This window comes from Anastrepha obliqua, chromosome 4 (assembly GCF_027943255.1).
Source record: "Anastrepha obliqua isolate idAnaObli1 chromosome 4, idAnaObli1_1.0, whole genome shotgun sequence".
Lineage (NCBI taxonomy): Eukaryota > Metazoa > Arthropoda > Insecta > Diptera > Tephritidae > Anastrepha > Anastrepha obliqua.
Window position 1 is genome coordinate 37,183,811 of NC_072895.1, and position 13,767 is coordinate 37,197,577.

Below are 13,767 nucleotides of genomic sequence, written 5' to 3' on the forward strand. Positions count from 1 at the left end.
CCGCCGTCTCATCCTCCTTTTCACAAGCTGGGCAGAGTACATTGTCTGAGATGCCTACCTCTTCCATGTGCTTCGCCCACCGAAAGAGGCCCGTCATCAGTCCAACCAGCTGTCTGCACTCCTTTCTGCTTAATGACAGGAGGATTTGCAACAGTCGGTCGGACATGACAGATAGCATCAGTTTAGTCCATCTGCAGCTCTCTCAGCCTGCCAAGCTCGCTTGTGGGTTGTAGTAACCCATTTGCTAACCGTGGCTTTGATGGTCGCAGAAGGGAGTGGCAAAACGGGCATCTTAGCTAAGGAGTCTGAGGTCTCGTGACTACCCCTGATGTGGTTGGAGGGCTGTCTTAGTTGCACACCTAATATTTTTTTCTTTAGAACGCAAAGCCTATTTCTGATAACAAATTTTCTTTGAATGGATAAAGTCCAAAATGTTATTATATTACCTGGCATCTTTGAATAATTAAAATTAAGTAATTAATTTCAAGTGTATTTTATCTAAATACTTCCAAACAAACGTCTAAATAAAAACTTTAGCTCTGTTTGTGTATTGAATAATCAAATAACGACAATAAAATTATTTTTTTATAATTTGCCCAAAGAATTTAGGCCTATTCATGTGAAAATTATCGAGTAACTTAATATCCGAGAATTCGCTCTCAAAGAGAAAAATATCAAAAAAGCACACGAACGCAAATCCAGTAATGGTGCTCACACCCACCAACGTAAATGTACGCTCGTATCAGCTGACTCGATGAAACTAATAAGAGCCCTATGTAAATGAATTCTCTCATCGTTCCGTTCCGTAGTATCGTAAATCGTTGTCTCATCGTGCCAGCTGATACAGGCGTACGTTTACGTTGGTGAGTGTGAGCACCAAAACAATTTGCAAGTTTTACGAACAGCTGACAATTTTTTTAATTGAGCTACCTCGTATTTTGCAATTAAAATGCAAAATAACGAGCTTCGAAATCACATGATTTAGTTTGTCCACACAAATTTGTTCCATTTCATCATCGCTGTCAGATTAAAAACATTCCATTCGCAATTCGCAAGTTTTAATTCGTAATTATTTTTACTTTGCGATCAGCTATTTTCTCACCTTGCAAATCCTTACAAGTAAAAATTTATCCAGTAAAAACTTGCCACTTCTCCTAAAAATGAAATGGTATTTTGCTCTCTCTCTTTCCCGTACTTTGCAAGTTTTTTGGATACATGAACACCGAAACTTGATAATTTGTACCAATTTTTACAAATTATTTGCTTCATGAACAGACCTATTTACAAATTTTGCGCCTTCAGTTTAGAAAAATGAAATATAAATTACACTCATATGTATATACACACGCATACATATGTACATACATATATACACATTTACATTGATGTTTCAAAAGGCGCGAAAAATGAGAAAACTTCGAAAATTGTCTGTTGCGCTACTGAAAATCATAAGCTTTCGAACTCGAATCAGAAATGCAGCGAATTTCCTTTGCCAAACAAAAACAATGGGCTGAACACAGACATGCTTGCATACATACATACATACACACATACACACATATTTGTTTTAAAAATCATCAGGTTTCAAATTTACCAGTGTTTTTTTTGTTTTTAATAAGTCAAAAATTCTTAATGCAGATGCATGTGCATTTGTATGTGTATATATACATATGTGAGTAGATATGCGCGTATGTTTGCAAGAAGACAGCCACAAAGAAATTACGGTGGATCCAAATGCGCCGTCAAAGTATTAACCGAGTGTCAGTGCCAACCAAGTGCCCGTAGCATAGCGTAGCGCAGCGTTTTCAAGCGATAATGTACAAGTACAGAGCATACGAACATACACACATACATACATACATACATGGATATACATACCTACATACAAGTATGTATGTACACAAAGCCATTGCACGCTTTTTAGTTTAATCTTTCTTTGTGCTGCCTTAGATACTTTTACGTACATATATACATATAAATATATGTACGTATGTATGCATGTATGTATGTATGTACCACTGCTCTTTATTTCATTTTATTTCGCTTGCGAATCGTTAAAATTCTACAATATTTTTACTGAATTGTACCAACAAACCGTCAACCGGGCAGAGCGAGCCTTATTATTACATCACCAGAAAAGAATTGGAAAAAGAAATATTTTATATACATATGTACATACATATGTACATGTATAAGTATGTATGTAAGTGCACAGGCATATCTTTACTTTGCTTTACATTTTCGCATTTAAGATAAAGCAATTTTGTAAACAAAAGTATAAAATTCATATGAAACCGTCGCACGTTTGTATGTTTCGTTTATTGCGCGTAGATGTGTACATACATACATACAAATGTGCTTACATGTTTGCATATACATATGTTTTCGTTACAGCCCTCCAGGAAAATCAACTAATCCAGGGTGCTCTGAACTCTCCATATGGTGGAATAGGCCTAAGACTGATTATCGCTGCATGAGGAGTTTTGAACCAATTCGTAAACACAAGAAAATGCAGTGAAATTATTTTGCTTAATGTTGCTATCAAACGTGCCAAAACAATTATATTCTGAAAGTCTGTGAAATTCAAAAATTTGCAAGAAGTGATTTCAGAAAAAATCGCATTATGCATTCAAAGACCCATGCGAAAAAGTGGATTTTCATTTCCAAAAAGTGGCGTGTAGGTTAATTTTCTGAAGCCACTTTTCGCTTTCCGCCAACATTGAAATCAAATCGCGTCCTAGTTGCGTCCTATTATTCCTCAAAGTGATGTAAGGGACTTAAAAATAAAAATCAATAAATTAATATATTATTTGAAAACGAAGCTGATTCTTATAAAGATTTTGTCAGTTGCAATGCAAAACTTAGAAAGCAAGAAGTCGACTGTACACGGATCAATTCGGACGAACAGATTTTGGGAGCGTAGTTCAGAAAATCTCTACTGTGGCACGCATTTAAGCGACTTGCGAGCCGAAAATGGTTCGTTTCAACTAAAATCTTAACTAGGCCTCTCCTATTCGCCATTTCCCCCGCTCGTTATCTCTATGCTCGATTAAATTGACGAAAAATTTGCATGCGAAAGCAACAACAAATTATCGAGCAAGATTCGCCGCTAGCCAGTATGGCTATATCTCATTAGTAGACTGGTATAACTCATTGTCGTACAAACACATATAATTTAAGGCAGTTCTATTATCCCAGTTGCTTCATCTATTCGTCACTTATCAACGCTTGGCGAAACAAGAGGCCTAAAATCTATACTTAAGGGGGGCCCCTTATCAGTCGGCTTCTAAAAATCGATTCTTTTTACTGTAATCAATAGAAGGAGAATATGCCCTCAAAATTTTATAGCGGAATTCAAAGTGATTTCGGAGTTACAGACCTGTGTACCGTCCCTCGTGTGAGTTACTGTCTACCTTCTGAAAACTTTGAAACACGTTTTCTCAAAACCATGTTTTTGAAAATGGCGTGTAAGATTAAAAAAAAAACGACGAAAATTATCGTTTCAAACCGATAATCTATATAAAGATAATTAAAATGCGCAATTAATTAACTAACAAAATACAAAAAAAAATTATTTTTTAATGTTATTTAACACCTTTTTTGAAAAAAAAGCGTAAAAAAGCACTTTTTTCAATATTTAATTATGTAGTGTAGTCTATTATATGCGGGAAAGCCTTCTGAATAAGACAATATTTTTCTTTTGTGTTTCAGGTGAAAACTACGACCGCAATCTTACACGCCGTTTTACTAGCGCGCAACGAGAAGCTGTGCGAGATCTCTCATATGCCCGCCATTTTTTTTTTATTTATGATAAAAAATTGTTTATTACTATTCAATCATGCCTTTAAATAAATGCAAAAGATTATTCCTGTGTGTCGCTTTTTTCGTCTCGAAAAAAAAATTGAGAAAAAACACCTTATTTTGAAGCCACTAATGAGAGGCTCCCTTAACATAAAATCATAAGAATTGAAAATTTGATTGTAAAAAAATGTATTTTATTAGAAAATAATATTTTTATTAAAACATATGTATGTATTTTTTGCTAGAAAATAATATTTATCATAATTAGGCCAATTTTCTTTTTCTATTTCTATTTTCATCAATTCGCTAACAATACTGCAAGGTGGCGCAAAATTAATCATCAAATTTTTTTAATAACTTTTTAATTAAATTAATTCATATAATTTCTAATTACCAAATAATTTTTTTTTAATGATGGAAAACTTTCCTTTGGCCTTTACGCGCTTGTCTCTTTGTAAACTGAAGCTGTCTAGTTCACAAGTGTCAAATATGATTGACGTACGAAACCATTTGCAAATATTACAAATCTTCCGATAGGCTGATTAATTTTGACTCATGGCAACTCTCGCTTTTCTTAGCAGTACTTCCCAGAAGAAGGAAAATCGCAAATGCAAGTCCCCAAATTGAGTTGCCTTCTGATATATATTTGCCATTAGACTAAACAACTTTCCTTTGCGAAGTTGATTACCAAAAATTTGATGTGTATGTGCATGCATACAAACATATGTATGTACGTAGGCGAATATGATTGAGACGCCTATGCCGTTTTATTAAAAGAATCTTTATACTGTTTGCGTATTTAAATATTATATAAAAAATTGATTTCGCTACAATGCTTTCTCTACGCAAATATTTCTATGCGTTTATATACATATATACACTAGCGTTCACAATAATAGCAGCGCAACAAAGTTTTAACTTTATATTTTTTTATACTTTTTTTTTTTTAAACGTGGGTTGTAGTGCAACAAAAACTATATACACAAACCCAAACACAAAAAAAATTAAACAAATTTTCAGTAATAAACAAATATTGAGTATACAGCTTTGTAGCTCATGGAATTTTGGTATAAAAAAGTGCAAATTTGAAATGGTTTAAAATTCGCGTTGACTTATGATCTTTTTTTGATTTTTCTCGACATAAAAACAAATTTCGCGGGTGGAAGAAAATACAGAAACAAAAAAAATTATCAAAAATAAGCACGAATTTTCAGACGATTTCAACTGGCACAATTTAATAGAAATTAAATGGCCTATAGAACTGCTAACTCGTAATTTTTCTAAATAATGATAACAATAATTTTATATCTGTAGAGTGTGCGCAATGGCCGACACCTCGATTTAAAAGATCTTTTCTGTGCTACTACATCTTGAAAGTCAAATTCGTTCAGTAAATTTTCCGCCTTTCGAACAAATTTCAGAATATCAGCAAGAGGAGCATTTTTGATTTCATTCGGATCCATTTGATCTCGATGAAAGATGTGCGATCTTGTCTTCGCCACGCCAATGCACAAAACATGCTCTGTGGTTTTCTCCACTCTCTGCTTCATTCCCAATATGATTTTTGAGAGTAGTAATTGATTGGTAATTTAAGTAATAGTGAGGTAGGTCATCAACGTCTGGAAATCCAGAAGTGTCGGTATCATAGTGAGCGGCTCCCTGGTCTGCGTCTGATCCCAGTGGGCTGCAGTTTTATCCACATCTGGCAGTAGGTATAAAATGCAAACCTGTCTCTCTCTCCTAACGATGTTTAATGTTTAATCAGCTCGACTCTCAGTATCTGGCTACAGAGGGTTCTAAAATCTACGGAGATCCAGTTGTTCGTGGACAATCGGCAAACTACTGGGGAAAAACAAACTGTCCTAAGGCAGGCCAAAATTACGAGTGTCTCCGAAAGCAGTCTTTCGGATCGAACAGGAAGAGGATATATCTTGGGTAACCGCAATGTTCTAAGACCAGACTACAAAGCCTCTCGCTGATCCAAATACCAAATTAGATGATACTATAATACATCACAGAGACTTGCGGTGTACAAAACCCGAGAACAAAAGATGAAATTACAAAAGCTCAGTCAAGTTTTTTGGGAAGCTGAGCAAACGTGATCCAAATTCTCTTTCCACACGGGATAAGGCACTGATGTATGACGGTACGAAAAAAGCAAGTCAGACTGCATCTCCCCTGTGAAAGGCGGAATAGCCCTCGAAGTCGAATGCTTCCGGTGGAACAAAGCCTTCGGAAACGTAGACTGCCCTCGACTTGAGACCTACTTCAAAAGATGCAGTATTGGCAAAGAAAAAGGGCAACCACATCGTCAAAAAGACAGAGCTCCTGCTCCTTTTTGTGGCGTGCATCTTCATGTCCTTCCAAAAAGGAGGGATCGACTCCAAACCGCAGATTTTTTTTAAGAAGTTTTTTTTGCCAAAAATATGAAGCTTTGGCATTGCCTGCCGAGGGGCGCCCGCTATTAGAAACAACTTTTTCTATCATTTTGATGTTTCTTGCGCGTAGATTAGAGCCTACGTTCTCCGAATGGTAATCACAGAAGAAGAGAGAGATTTATTCTCACCGACATCAAGGTTACAATAAGAGTAGAGTCCTGCATCGTATCAAAGGGCTGTCTATAAATGATTTTAAAATTTTAATCTAAATTTGTTGAGTTTTATAAACTTTATATAAAGTTTGAAGCTATTAGTTAGATGGTGTTTGTTGCAGTATAACCTGTTATTATAAAAAAAAATTTAAATATTTTTAAAAGTTGTTAATTTTATACTTCATGGAGTACATGAAACAGTCAAAGGAAGTACCAATCGGCGCGCATTGACCATAGGATTAAAAATCTTTTTTTTTTCTCCTTTCAAAAGTTATTAACAAAAAACGCTTTTATATTGTTGCTGTTGTTGTTGTTGTTGTGGTTGTAGCAGTGATACAAGCTCCGTCAGTGTAGGGTATATACTGTTCGCTAGACAGGGCTAGTTTACTGGGGCGGCAACCCTTGGTCGGGAAAAACCGAGTCATTCCGGTAACGTAGAATGGGAAATGAATTATATTGTTGCTCTTTTCATTCGCCAAATATACACGAAAGCTACTACACTCAGGGGTCAAACTTCACTTTCTCTCTCCGCAAGGTTATATATTTAAACTATGTTTTCTACAATGACTCGGAAAATATTAAAATTTACCTCCTAGGCCTCTTTTGTTCGCTACTTTTCTGCTCGCCAACTCTCCGCTCGTTATTTTACAAACAAATGTAATTTTAGGCAACTCTATTCCAGCGTTGCCAAGATATGTTCATTCATACCAGTTGCTTCATCTATTCGCCGCTTGCTAACGCTTACGTCACGAAGAGGCCTGATATTGCTAATAAAAATGTATACAAAATTTGTGTGACGAACGAGGAATGAACTGAAAAATATGTCGCGCTGCTATTGTTATGAACGCAAGTGTATATACATTACATATGTGTGCATACACACATAAATGTCTGAGAATTCGGCCAGCGAACATACATACATACACATGTAAATAAGTAAATGGATCTGTATATATAATATGTAGATATGTATGTATGAATGCGTTGCAATTGAATATTAATGTATGTATGTATGTACGTATGTATGTTTGCCTCACTTATGTATGAATTAATAGACTGCATCTGACAAATAATCTTCAAAACAACTAAAGAACTGAATGAAAAAGAGCGAAATGAAATATGAAAAGCAGATACATTTCGAAAACAAATCTCTGCTCAGCTATTTCGAATGTCTAAAAATAAACTCACCTTGAAAAGTTTTCGATATATCTGCTGCTACTACTGCGGTGGTATATATTTTTAATTTGTCAGAATCTATAGATTCTGAAATTTTACGCTCTAATGCGCCACAGATACTAGGACAATTTGTTAAAAAAAACTGCCGCTGCTACTGCTACTGCTGCCTCTGCTTCTGTTTGGCTAAATTTAAAGATGTTGCTTTGTTGCAAATTTGGCACACAGTCCGCTGAATATTCGGCTGAAAAATCCGTTAAATATTATTTTTTACCTCTTCTCAATTTATAATATAGATTTTTTTGAAATATTTCTTTTGCAAGATTGATTTAAATTTGGCCTTGAACTTTTTTAACGCATATTAAATACTTTCTAAGGCACTATTTATGCTTTGGCTGATCCGTTTTTATTGTGTGTTTATTTTTATTTTCTTACTGTATCACTAATTTTCACAAAGCACTGCATGCACTAGATTGCAAAAAATTAATAAAAAAAATGTATTTATTTATATAAAGCTGTAATTTCCTATGAGTGTTTAGATTTTTTCATGTAATTCGTATGTAAACCGTTTTCGTTCAATTCCGTTTACGCACTTTTTCGTTTTGCTCCTAAGTCTTGATATTTTCGATTAGTCCCAAAATAGGTATAATTGTAGTCTGCATTCGTTCGGATTGGCTAGATTATTAAAAATTATTTTGGTGCTTTCGAATTTAGAAGACGACGTTGACTAGGCGACGATTTTCTCTCAACTAAAGAAAATTCGTGAAAATCATTGTGAAAAGTCTCAAAAGCACATTGCGCGTTTCTCGCGACAATCGTTGCATTTGCCCCTACCTTCTCACCGTTGTTTTTTTATCTGTTATTTTTATTTTTTTTTTTGTTTTTGTTCTATATCTCTCGTCGGTGTATTTAGTTGTATCTCAGAACCAATAAGCGTTCATTCTGCTATAATAATTATTCGTTAGCACACTGGTACACATTCATGTACACATCCATATATTCATGTACACACATACACACCTCCGTCTGAGTGTAGTGCGAGTAGAACTGGTGCACTCCCTAAAAGCGACCTGTTTGAGCTGTGGGAGAGCACAAAAGTCACAGCAAAAGTAAAGCACGAACAATACACGCGTGGCGCGAAAGCAGTTTGCTTGCCAACAAACAGTTAACGCGGCTGATAGTTCTTCAATGCTGCTCATTTGCAAATTCTTTTTACCTACGTAAATAGGGATACATACATATGCGCATACTTTTTTTTGAGTGTAAGATCAAATTTGCCATTCGCTTTCATTTAGTTTTCGCCTTTGCTACTCTTCTATTTAATTCACTAGAAGGCAACCGATGATATGCGAGATGTAATTGTAACATTGTTTGTATTTTCAGACTTATTTGTACACTCATACAGCTATTAAGACACCTACGGCATTAAAAGAATTTTTTTTGCCACAGAAAATCTGACCCGCGGAAATTATAACCAAAATATTTTCTGAGAAGAATGTGTGACGTAATCAAAAAGTTCCGAATAATAAATATTGTCATGGAACATTTAGTCTAAGTCAAGCATTCAATAGATGCTGAAGCTATTTTGACAAAATTAACTTAAATGATGGGAAATTATCGAAACAGATTGCGTTAATTCGGCTACCCTTTTACTCAGACAGACTTAATATGGCAAGTTTGTGTACATTTTTTTGCTCGGTGTTTGAATAAATCATATTAATAAAGTGGAATAATGGCAAAAAATGCACCAATTTATTTAGGCCCAGTTTTTTGGTTGCACAATGGAGCATTTTAACTCAGTGTAGCTAGAGAGCCGGTCTGACGAGCTATTTAAAGCTGGAAGAGATGATTAACACCGACTTATCGGCTTGATATGGCAAGCAAAATGGATGCCCGGTGTATTTCAGTAAGCCTTCTCCGATCGTAAAGAAAGGAACAAGGAAATGAAACGAACTGTGCCAACTATCGATGGATTAGCATTATCGCTATCGCATATAAAATTCTCTCCTGCCTGCTATATGATAAACTAAATCGGCCCTGATAAACGGATCAAAAGACAGGGTTAGTTTACTGGGCGGCAGCCCTTGGTCGGGAAAAGCTCAAGCCATTCCGGTAACGTAGAATCGGCTGCCATGGGAATGCTGAAACGTCCCTAATTGGGCCGTACCAGTGCGGTTTCACACCTGGTCGCTCCACCGACGATCAAATATTCGCACTGCGGCAGATCATGAGAAGACCTATGAGATCCAAATTAACACGCGCCGCCTATTCGTCGACTACAAGGCAGCCTTTGATGGCCTGATTCGCCACCAACTATATCGCATAATGTCTGAGTTTGGTATCCCTGTTAAGCCGATGCGGCTGTGCAGAAGAGCTCCGTCAAGAAATGAAAGGACCTCTCCGAACTTTTTGATACCGTTCGAGGTTTCAGACAAGGTCACCCATTGCCATGCGATATCTTCAACTTTGTTACGGAGAGTGTGGTTCGCAAGGCGTGGATAGAACGAAACGGAACTTTTTTCTATAAAAGTGTTCAGCACCGTGCGCATGCTGATGACATCGAGATCATCGGTCATACTAAGCGGAATGTCGCTGCCGCTTTTACGGCTATTGAAAAGGAGAACACACGACTGGGTCTGGCGGTAAAGGTGGGCAAAACCAAGTATTGGCTGGCGTCCTGCAGGGAGTCGCCGCGTCTTGAATCACAGATCGAAGTTAGCACCTATAAGTTCGATATGGTCAAGGACTTCATATATCTTAGTTCAGCTATTACCAGCAACAACGATGTCAGCCTTGAAATCAAGCGAAGGATAACTCTAGCCGACAGGTGCTAAGTGCGCAATTGAGTCGTAAAATCTTCTCTCAACGCATTCCCGAATGGTACGCCGTAGCCGAATGGGTTGGTGCGTGACTACCATGCGAGATTGCGTAGGTTAGAATATCCGTGCATGAACATCAAATAATAGAAAAAGTTTTTTCTAACAGCGGTGCATTCGCGCATTCTCAGACTTTTTCCTTGCATTCCGGTTACCACTGACTTTTATAACTCGGTGGAGTTACACCTTGACAGGCCTTATACGATCGAGGGGACTAGAAAAATGGTTTAGTATATTATGAAAATGATGTCAGTATATATACCGGCGCTTCTAAGCTCAACAATCAAGTGGGAGGTGGTGACCAGAATGGAATATAGGTCGCACTAACAGTCTATTTAACTTAAATTGGACAGACTTAAAAATATTAGTAGAAATCCTCTCTAGACACTGTCTTATAGGAAAGCGTGCAAGTAGAATTGGTGCACCATATTTTGACTGTTGCAGAGGCTGTCACAATGCAGAAGACGAAGAGACAGTTGGAGACAGATCTATGCGCGAGCATGTCTCTGGGTAGAAGAAGGTCGGAGTCGCTCTGGACAGCATCGCGGATGTTGTATATATAAATTTAGCTAGACTAACTAGATTTATAAAGTCCACAAGATGGTTTGTGAAGTAATGATAGGATAGTTACGATAGTATTAGCCTAAGTGCGTCATAAGACAGGCACTTTACCCAACCTAACCTAATCGCTTTTTGTGATTACGGGTTAAGAAATTAAGCTCGCAATGGAGAGATAACCTGAATATTGAACATACTAGATTTTTACCCACTTGCGTACACATACATACATGCATACGTATGTACTGACAGTTTTTATACAGACTTTGCGTCAACTTTTCAGTTTAGCATACGCTTGTAAGAAATATGACTCACCAATCGTCAAAATCAATTTTGTCTTCACAATTTTTATTGCAATTAAAAACCCTTTTCGTAATCGAACAGCCGTTAACTGTGTTTATACGCAATAATATTAAAAAAATGTGTACTAAAAGTTGTGTATAAGTGTAAACACGGACGTATGTAAATAGTATACCTATGTATGCACGCAAATGTAATACTTTGAGCAGCGTATGTAAATTAACATTTTTCATTAACATTCTCTGAAAAATATTATTTAATTGGCATTCTCTGATTTGAGGATAACTTCGAAGTTAATATATTGCTTACGTACTTACATACATAAACACAACAAATAAGTGCAGAGGTGGAGCCAAGTAGGTGCACTTTCCAACTGACCGCACCTGGGCAGAAACAACCCTGCGCCTGCCGGCGGAATACTTTACGGTTGTAGCGGTATGAAACGGCACGGCACGTTAGGCGATTTAGTGCGATTAAACGTGAGTTTTGATTAAAAGTAGCTAATATTTGTCATACTAATTTTAAAATTCCCGCAATTCCTACAATGCAAAATATATACAGGTATGCACACGCATAGGCATATTTACTTACGCATAGTTATGTTTATATGTACATATGTACATATGCCCCCATGTAGGTACCAATAGTCTCATTAATGTGTTTTTGTGCACTAAAAATTTCGAGAAATATGCAGTTCCTTATATTTTATTCAAAATGCGAGGCCAGCAATTTGATTCCGCATTTCTTTTTCCCACACATTTATGTGTGCATAAATATGTACAAACCTTCACACATGCATAGATATATGTACATAAAATTAATTTCAATTTGCATATGCGGAAAATCGGTTGCATTAAATTTTAAAATCCTTGCAAATTGCCTGCCAACAAATTTTCGAAATTTTCCTATCCATTTCTTTATTTTTTTTTTTTTTGTTGTTTTGAATAACTTTGAATGTTTCACTTTTTGTCTCTTAGTCCTTTTTCGCGTGTGTATGTATGTACATATGTATGTAGGCGCGGTGGTCAAACTGGATTTTTCCAAATTTGAACCAGGTTCGTTTCGGGTTTTCTTTGCACGTTTTCTCTTTGACTCCTTTTAACTTTAAAAAATAAACAAAAACAAGCAATGTTGCAAAGTGAAGTCGTAGGTACTGGTTCAGTTTAAGTGCAAATGAAACGATAAAATGAACTCGACGATTATGTGTTTGTTTATTTCTTCTTCCATTGTTTCGCTTTGTATGCATTAATTGTTTGCACAGTTCTCTCATGCGAGTTTTGAGTTGGTAACGCTGTTATTTTGGGAGAATTTCATACAAACTTTATTACAAATTTGGGTGATTACACTTACACTTTAACTTAATTTGAGAAAGAGCACAACAACACTTCTGGTATAAGTAAACAAAACCACCTGAGAAATTTATCACTCTGCTAAAATACCTGCGAGACCGACTAAGCGTGAGTACACACTGCCCCCGATAGCAGTTTGAAAGCGAATGCCGCACAGTCGAACTGATCGAGCCGTCCATACCGAAAGCAGCACAGCGCCCAATTCCACACGGGAGCAAGTAGAGTTATCAGAGAGTACAAAAGAGTATTTGCTGCTCCTCCGCACCAAGAAAAACATTGACGCATATTCATACAGACACATATAGGAGTGGAGTATGCATATACATATTTACATGTATTATAAAATACTGATTTTAATAAAAATGTGAGCATACAGAAGTTTTTCATACTGGACTACAACAGACTGGCAGTAATATCTGTCCAATATACAAATATGTGTGTATGTATATATATTAGGGATGTTAATGTCAGTGATAATTGTTATTAATTATTATCCTGTAAAATTTCAAAAAGACCTGCAGTATTTTAACATACCCTTTGCGGTCACATTAAATTGGGACATCGGGCTCGTACTAATCGGAATTAATTTCCGTTGAACGAGCAATGACACACAACATGTAAGATTATGAAGGATAAACAAAACTTATTAATTCTATAAACAAATACATTATAAAATTAGTATGGTGCCTTGATTTGGTGGCTTACACTGGATCGCAAAGGATTAAATAAACTGTGTGGAAAATGTAAAGTAAAAAGATTTTGAATGCTGTTATTTAGCTCAAAGTAGCACAAACAAGAATTATTAAAGCAGGAACTAGTTTAAGTCGTATTTAATGACTTGAATTAGCTATAATGCTCACTCTCACGAGAAACAATACTGTCAATATGAAAAATGTTCCTGCTAGTCAAAAATTTTTTTGTGTAAAATATATACGCCCCAACCGTTGCACATACATACATATGTTACCAACACGTTGAGTTGGACGGGTGTTCAGTACACACGCACCAACACATGATACACAACGGATTGTTTCACTTCATTATTCTTATATTCGTGGTGTTGAACATTTCGCAAAATGCAGAAATCAAGTGAAATTTGTTCAATAATACTAGTTGATGA

General features: G+C 36.3%; 1 protein-coding gene across 9 annotated transcripts in view; it reads right to left on the bottom strand.

Moving 5' to 3' along the window:
* The window catches only part of LOC129245026 (PDZ and LIM domain protein Zasp), a 113,572-nt gene extending 100,781 nt beyond the window's left edge, over positions 1-12,791 (bottom strand). For 7 of the 9 annotated variants that reach the window (XM_054882984.1, XM_054882981.1, XM_054882983.1 and 4 more), the window contains exons 1-2: positions 8,158-8,308; positions 7,580-7,808 (exon numbers count right to left, since the gene is read on the bottom strand). The gene's annotated coding sequence lies outside the window, so the exon portion shown is untranslated. Of the gene's footprint in view, positions 1-7,579; positions 7,809-8,157; positions 8,309-12,648 lie in introns of those variants that run through there. The other 2 variants (XM_054882976.1, XM_054882978.1) reach the window with 2 other exon arrangements.
* Between the last annotated feature and the right edge of the window lie 976 nt (positions 12,792-13,767).